Below are 8,994 nucleotides of genomic sequence, written 5' to 3' on the forward strand. Positions count from 1 at the left end.
ACCCACTTTTCACTCATTATTTGCCTATTTTGCTATTGGATTGTTTAAGTCTTTTGCATATTTTAAATACTGGCCTCTTAATGTATGGCTTGTAAATATTTTTTTCCATTTCTAAGGTAGTGTTTTTATCTCCACCCTGTTTGCTATTTTTGCTCTATGGAAGTCTTTCAGTTTGAAGCAATCACGATGATCACTTTTGCTTTTGTTGCTTGTGCTTTTTGGGTCAGATCCAAAAAATATCATTGCCTGGACCAATGTCAACAAGCCTTTTTACCTGTGCTTTTTTTCTAGTGGTTTTACAGGTTTAGGTCTTGTTAATTTAAGTCTTTAATCCATTTTGAGTAGATTTTGGTATATTGTGTGAGATAGTTATGAATCAAATTTTATTTTTTTGCCTGTGCACATTCAGATTTCCCAATACCACATTATTGAAGAGATTGCCTTTCTCTAGTATGCTTTCTTAGCACCCTTATCAAAGATCAGTTGACTATAAACTGTAGGTTTACTTTGGGCTCTCTATTGTGTTCCACTAGTCAAAATGTCTGTTTTTATGCCAGCGCTATCCTGTTTTGATTACCATAGCTTCATAGCACATGTTGAAATAGGTAATGTGATGCTTCCAGCTTTGATTTTCTTGCTCAAGATTGTTTAGCTATTTGGGGTCTCTTATGGTTCCACACGAATTTTAGGATCATTGTTACTATTTATTAGCGAAAAGTGGCACTGGAATTTTGATAAGTATTACAATTGAATTTGTAGATTGCTTTGGGTACTATGGACATTTTAGCAATATTAACTCTTCTAACCCATGAACACAGAATTTATTTCCATTTATTTGTATCTTCTTCAATTTCTTCAATGTTTCATAGTTTTCATTGTACAGATCTTCTATCTCCTTGTTTAAATTTATTTTTATGCTATTGTAAATGAATTTATCTTAATTTCTTTTATAAAGAGTTTATTGTTAGAAAATTAAAGCATGATTGATTTTATATACTAATTTTATATCCTGTAAATTTATTTTATTCACCTACTAGTTCTAATGGATTTTGTTGGAGTCTCAGATTTTCTATATAGAAGATTGTCATCTGCAAATGAGACAATTTTACTTATTTTCTAATTTAAATGCCTTGTATTTATTTTCTATTTGCTCTGGCTAATATTTCTACTGTTAAATTGAATAAAGTGCATAGAGTAGGCATCCTTGTCTTGTTCCTGAACTTAGAGAAAACATGTCAGCTTTTTGCCTTTTTTGGGATGTTATCTGTGAGTGTATCAAAGATGGCCTTTACTATGTTGTATATTCCTTCTACACATAATTTTTTGTTTTTGTCATTAAAAGACTTTAAAGTTTGCCAAATGTTTTTTCTGCATCTGTTGCGAAAATCATATGCTTTGTCTTTCGTTCTGTTAAGAGGGAGTGTCACATTGATTGAGTTTTATGTGCTGAATTGCCCCTGCATCCAGAAATAAATCCCACTTGATCATATTGTCTGATCTTGTAGATGTGTTGCTTAATCTAGTTTGCTGGAATTTTGTTAGAATTTTTGCATCTACAGTTCATCAGGAATATTAGCCCATAATTTTCTCATTTTTGTAGTGCCTTTGTCTGGCTTTGGTATCACTGTGTTGCTAGTCTCATAAAATGAGTTAATTATTTAAATGTTTGGTAGAATTCACCAGTGAAGATTTTAGGTTCTGGACTTTTTTGGAGAAGTTTTTGATTACTGATTTGATGTTCTAACTTACCATTGGTCTGTTCAGATTTTCTGCTTCTTTATGACTCTGGCTTGGAAGGTTGCATATTTACAACATTTGTTCATTTCTTCCAGAGCATGAGCCCATGGTGACCAGCCTATCACTGGAATGGGTCTAAAACTTGGGTCTGTGGGCACTGGCCTGGAGTCTGGGATAATATGCACTGACCCAGTGCCTGTTACCATGGTTGCAGTCTGGGATAATGTATGCTGACCCAATGCCTGGTACCATGGTTGCCAGCCTGGGCAGGCCAGAATCCTTCCATCATGGGGGTTGGACTGACCCCAGCATTTGCTGGGGTGGGCCTGGTGCTGGGGTCTGTGGCATAGTTGTGTCCTCACTTCTTTCTCCTTCCCCCACTGGGATGGCATCTTTCTTTATGTTGTGCCGTGTTGGCTTCAGGGAAGGTGACGCAGATAATGTGAAATTGCCATTCCTACCTCTTTCAGGGCATGGTATTTCTGTGCTCCAACCAGGTGCTGTAATCTCTCACCTGGGTTCCTTACTCTTATGAAAGCATTTTCCTATGTAAATAGTCTTGTTTATAGTAATGTCTTGAGTTGCTATTTATTAGGTTATTTACCTTAATTATTTGGTTAAATATTGATTTTCTTATTTTCCCCACTTTTTGTTGAGGATTCCATTAACCATATTCTACCTCTGGCATTTATTTTTATGGTTGGCATGTATATCTAACGGCTTCTTCACTTCGTTGCATTTATCTATGTTTCTTCTTATATTGTTTTGCTTTTTGCTCATGTTTTCTTACTCCATAGTGTATTATTTACCTCATTATTATGATCACAAATAAATTCCATGCTTTCTGTTTATGTTTTCTTTACGTCTCTAGCATTATTTTTGGCCAAATGTCATTTAAAATGTAAGTAAACATTTAATCAGAACTGCATAGTACTTTTTATAGCATTTGCATTTTCATTATTAAGAATGAGCCAATTTTCTACAGAGGTAGCACACCACTCCTTCAGCCATTTAAAGAGAAATACAAGGGCTGGGTGCTGTGGCTCACACCTGTAATCCCAGCACTTTGGGAGGCCAAAGCGGAAGGATCACTTGAGGCCAGGAGTTTGAGACTATCCTGGCTAACATGATGAAACCCCATCTCTACTAAAAATATAAAAATTAGCTGGTTGTGGTGGTGCATACCTATAATCCCAGCTACTTGGGAGGCTGAGGCATGAGAATTGCTTGAATCTGGGAGGCAGAGGCTGCAGCAAGCTAAGATCATGCCGTTGCACTCCAGCCTGGGTGACAGAGCAAGACTCTGTCTCAAAAAAAAAAAAGAGAGAGAGAGAAATACAAACAGAACACCCAATTAGTACAAATCAAACTGGAACAAATATATCCTCAAAGTCCAAAAACCAACGCCTAAATGCAATGTGTGGCAAAAAGTGATTTTTGCTGTAGCAACAGTCTCAAAAAAAAATACATATATATATATATATATATATATATATATATATATACACACACACACACACACACAGAGGAAATACCAGAGGTCTCTCCTGTCAAAAAACAAAAGTTTACTTAGCTTGAAATGAATACTAAGTGTTAGAAAGTATTTATGTTTATGTGTATGTTTATATGTATGCATACGTGTGTACAAGTGTATGTCTATATGTGTATTTTTGTATGCATATGAGTATGCTTGTGTGTATGGGTGTATATTTGTGTGTGTGTATGTGTTTAGCTTGTGGTGCAGATCTATGAAGATGTTCATGTGCATACATGTATATATGTTTGTAGGTGTGTATACTAATGTATATATGTGTTCCTATACTTGTGTGTATGTGTGTTCATATGTGTGCACGTGTGTGTACATGAATATTTGTGCCTGTGTCCATAGGTATTTATGTATGTGTATTTGTGTGGATATATGTTTGCATATGTGTATATGTGTATGTGTGTGTATACTTGTGTGTGTTTTATGTGCATGCGTATGTGTATGTATATGTGCATATGTATGTGCATGTGTATATGTATGTACAAGTAAAACCAATGCAGACCTGTTGGCATGATAAAGGCTCATGGAAATTTTCACTTATTTGTTTCCATTTAAAATAACTAAACATTTTAAATACTGAAACAAATAAATAGCATGAGTGTCTTTGCATGACAACAAGGAGGTATGTAAAACTTTTATTTTTTTTTAGTCAGTACCCTTGTTTTTAATCTGCACCAGAAAATTAATATTTAAAATTAGGAAGATGGTTAAGAATTATTTACTTGTGAAGTCAAAAATTCTAAAAGTGTAAAGTTATTCAATTATTAGAAATTATCCAGTATAATTCCCACCAAAATAAGAAATACTTTTGGTTTAGCCTAAAGGCAGAGTCTGTAAACAATGAACACACATTTACACAACTATTCAATTAATAGCCAATATGTAAATGATAATGTGATATGTTATAAACTGCCGGAAATGACAAAGGGTACAGAATTCTAGTTTCCTACATTGATCATTGCATTCTCGAAGATTTTTAGTACATCAAAGAGAATTCATTTAATGTGCAGTAATTCAATTCACATTAGCAGCTTTGCCTTTTGAAACTTTAAAAATGAATATTTTGGGGAAACAAAACTAGTACACATACAAAATATGTAAAAATAATATGTAGTTCATTTTTAAAGGCTCATAAGTCTTCAGAGAAGAATTAACATCAAGAGAGCCAGAATAGTCATGAAAGGCTTTCTGGGACGGACACAAGAGGATGCATAGCATGAGGATATGAAATGTTACGGGATAATGGATTCTACCTGACAAAAGTACATGAAGGGAAAAAGGAGGCAAGAGTTAATGTGAGCTACATAAACAAGGAAAGAATCAGCTCTGATAAGGAAGATGTCTTTAGGAAAATAATTGGACACGAAACTGTATACATCAAATGGGAATCAATGTGGAAGATTAAAGTCATAAGAATGGAATACTTAGCTTCAGTTGTAATTAAACATGGAAACTTTAAACCGCATTTGGCAGGTATGTAATATTATGAATATTATGTTTAAACAAAATAAATTTATAGCAGTTATCAAGACTGAAACTAGACCACAATGAAATGTATATGTGAATTTTGCAAATATCCTAATTTTAGAATTTTAGATGACTAGAGTTTCAGAAAGAGTTCTGAGAGTAAGAGTTTAGAGGCTGAATTAATGTAAAATATTTTTTTAAAAAAAGAAAGATGTATAAGATTATGTCCAAATAGGATATATAAAGTCAAAAGACAACTGAAATTTTGGAGCTGGATCAAGTGAAAGTATACAATGTGGTCACTGAAAATAAGTAGAGATTATCAATGAAGAAGCTAGAATTAAATCATGATAAAAGTTGAGCTTCTCAAGAAAGGGCAATATGACAAGTAATACGGAAAAACGTATTGGAGAATGTCTTTAATTATGAAGTTGGAGGCAAAAAGAAACGATTTAATAAAAGAGAAAAAATGAGAGACAAGAGAAAAATTATTGCTAATGTAGGATCCAAGGAGAAAACAGAAAGAAACATTTTTAAAGAGGAAGCACCGTTGATAATGGAAGAAATGTGTGAGGAAATAGAAGTTAAATAAAGGTAAAAAAAAAGTGTAATAAATTAGTTATATTTATCACTTTCAGGAGTCTGGTTTTCAGCATAATCATGGTAAACTGAATAGCTGACTCAGTGGACGAGTAGAAAAAGAAAAAGAGTATAAAGAAAATCTACAAGCACCCAACAATAAAGATTCTATCCAGATTCTAGAAAGATAAGTTGAGAAGGACATTGCCATTACCTTCAAGCCATGAGTGGGCCTTTAGGAATCAATGCTTGACTTTATGGGTTATGACACCTTAGGCCAAAACAAGGTAGAAAAACTGGAGTTGAGACGCCAGAGTAAAGCAAGAGCCATCAAAGGACTGCCTATTTTCTGGAAGCGTTGTCTAGAGCAAGTCCACTCACCTAAAAAGGACAACACCAAGGCATTGTTCTTTCTTGACTTGTGCTTCACGCACAACAAACTATTCCTCAACAATCCATCTCTATAATCCTGTTCTCCAATAGGACTAAGATGCATATGCTGCACATGGTCTGGGAAATCCTACACAAGTCTAATCTTCAAGTCGTCTTGTGTTGGTTACATCCCGGGACGCCTAACAGAGGCAAACACAAATCCTCCCTGCATAGACAACACTCTCAAGCCAACCCTTGCAAGATTTCCACAAATCCAAGTTATTAAATATATAAAGAAATAAAGTTTCTAGTATGAGACTATGAAGAAAGACAAAACGGCCCTCAGATATTGAATATTATATAATTATTTTAAATGTTTAAATAAATAAAAGGGGAATGTTATAAGCAAAGAAGGATATAAAATTAAGAGACTAAAAACCTTTTAAATACATGAGTATAAATTATAATTGAGTTATTGAAGTTAAAAATCTCAATGGGCGGCCCACCAATGTGAGCTGCGGGTATATTTGTGTATTCGTCCATTCTCACTCTGCTATGAAGAAACACTGAAGACTGGGAAATTTATAAAGAAACGAGGTTTAATTGACTCATAGTTCCACAGGACTGGGGAGGCCTCAGAAAACTTACAATCGTGGTGGAAGGGGAAGGGGAAGCAGGCATCTTCTTACAAGGCGGCAGGGCAGAGTGAGTGCAAGCAAGGAAAATGCCAGATGTTTATAAAACTATCAGATCTCATGAGACTCACTTATGGTCACAAGAAGAGCATGGTGGAAACCACCCCCATGATCCAATTACCTCCACCTGGTGCCGCCCTTGACACACGGAGATTATGAGGCTTACGATTCAAGCTGAGATTTTGGGAGGGGACACAGTCAAACTGCATCAACTTGGCTTCCTCTATGACAGTCATTAATTTTTCTCCAGCAACAAAGGGGAAAATGGGCAACTAAGTGAATGTGGCTCTAAAACTCAGAACCAAAAATAATCAGCCTCACAGTTCTTAGGACAAGCATCTATTCAGAAAATAAAAATATAAGTTAAACTAAGACTATCATACTCTTGAAGAAAACAAAAATGTAATGACTTTTAAGTGGGTTTTAATAACAATTAGTGAACAGAAAAAATTGAAACTTGAAGAAAGAATCATCATTAAATTGGACATTAATTACATCCGTTTTCTCTGATGAAACCTGTAGGCTGGCTCATTACTGCAGTAAGCGTTCATTCCATTTTTTACATGTTGAAACTAAACGCAATTTCTGAAATATTTTCTACTTTTATAAAAGGAAATATTAAAAGGAAATATTGCAACTTTCATCATTCACCCCAGAATAGAGAGAGCTCCAAGGAACGTTAATCATATTATTATAATAAAAACTGTGAACTAACTTCAAATTCGTGATCCATTTCAAACTCATTTGGAGAGATGCAGTTACAGAGCAATCAACTAGCTCCATATTCAAGGAGAGATGGTGTCCACAGGGAGAAAGGTGATCCAAGGATGTGCCATCTGGGTATGATCAACCGGACACCATGAGAACAATTAAGCTGGAATCGTTGGCAGGCAGCAACACGGAAGACACAGGAGGCCACAGAAATTACTGGAGTCTGCATCACTGTTAGAAGAGATTGGTCATGTACCATCGCTCATGCCTATATTCCCAGCACTTTGGGAGGCTGAGGCAGAATGATTGCTTGAGTCCAGGAGCTTGAGAGGAGCCTTGGCAACATAGGGAGACTCTGTCTCTACCAAAAATAAATACATAAATAGATAAATAAGCCTGGCATGGTGGGACGTGTCTGCAGTCACAGCTACTCAGGGGGCTGAGTGAGCGGATTGCTTGGGTCCAGGAAGACAAGGTTGCAGTGAGCTGTGATCAAGCCACTGCACTCCAGCAGTGTTTTAGACAGAGCAAAACCCTGTCTGAAAATAAAATTATAAAACAACTGTTCATGACACTCGTTAAGACGGTAAGGGAGAGTCTGTAAGATGGTAAGGGAGAGTCTGTAAGATGCTAAGGGAAGCGGGATTTGTTGAAAACCCCGCTGCCATGGGGTTTTGCAGCAGGGGAGCAAGATTGGCTCAATGACGAATACACCAAGGACAGTTGGGGGTCTACAGCCAAGAAGCTGGCTGGGGGTGGGTGGATGGAAAATTCTGCAGAGGAGATGTCATAGGTGTAAACAGAAACAAAATGTACAGGCTGTTGGAACCCGAAAAGAACACTTGAAGCCTTGAGAGAACTCTGACTGTAATCTGAGTCACTGTTGGGCACAGTTCTCAGATTATAGATTAACTGGCTTCCCTATTTTTATTGCTTTGTACAGTAACCAGAGAGAATTAAATTAGATCAGTAACAAAAGCTCCTGCCTTCTAATTAATGACCCTCCTTAGAGATTAACTTCCCCTTTGTGGTCCTGCTCTGCTTAGACCCGAGGACAGAAAACCTACGACTATCACACTCTCTTTTAAAAAAATGTTAAGAGTACCCTTCCCAAAAAGAAACACTGATACTGACTCATCAAATTGCCGTAACTATGTGCTAATCCTGGATGAATACTGTCCTAACCCTGATAAAGCTCCTCTGTCTCTCTCTGCCTGTATAAATGAAATCTTAACTTTTCTATTCCAGAACACGACTCCATTCGTCTTGAGTTTGCGTTTCTGGGTGGTCTATATATTTTGTGCCTGAAAAACTCTCTTTAAATTAGATTCTGAACTTTTTGATTATTTTAAGGTGGCAGGGCTATGGGGAGATTCTGGTGTATCCATTTTAAAGGATTCTTGTTGAAGCAAGGCCAGGATGATGAACTATCGAGGGTGGGGGATGAGGAATTTGATCAGATATCAAGGGTGGGAATTATCGCAACCCAGCTGGATTTTAGCCAAAAGTGAACTAAGCTGGCTGAGGACTGAGCCTAAATCCAAGGCACAATCAAGAGGCTCAGAGAAGCCTGACACACATTATATCCAGAGGGAGCTTTTGCCAATATTCAGAAAGTTCTTTCTCCACAAACCAAGGGGTTCACCAGTGAAGCAACTGACCTGCCTGGCATCCATTTTGGGGCAGACCCAGAGGAGGGACAAGAAACCCACCCAGCAACCCTTCCCTCCCAAGCCCCTCTACAGAACAGAGGCCTGAGTGTGTGGGGGGAGGGAAACAGGTTCCGGGGCCCCCAGGGACCTGGTGGTGAACTCTCACTCCAGATGGGGGACAGAACCGGGGGGGGGACAGCGGAGGGTCATGAGAAAAGAGGCTGGCCCCACCTTG

This window comes from Macaca nemestrina, chromosome 8, assembly GCF_043159975.1.
Source record: "Macaca nemestrina isolate mMacNem1 chromosome 8, mMacNem.hap1, whole genome shotgun sequence".
Classification (NCBI taxonomy): domain Eukaryota; kingdom Metazoa; phylum Chordata; class Mammalia; order Primates; family Cercopithecidae; genus Macaca; species Macaca nemestrina.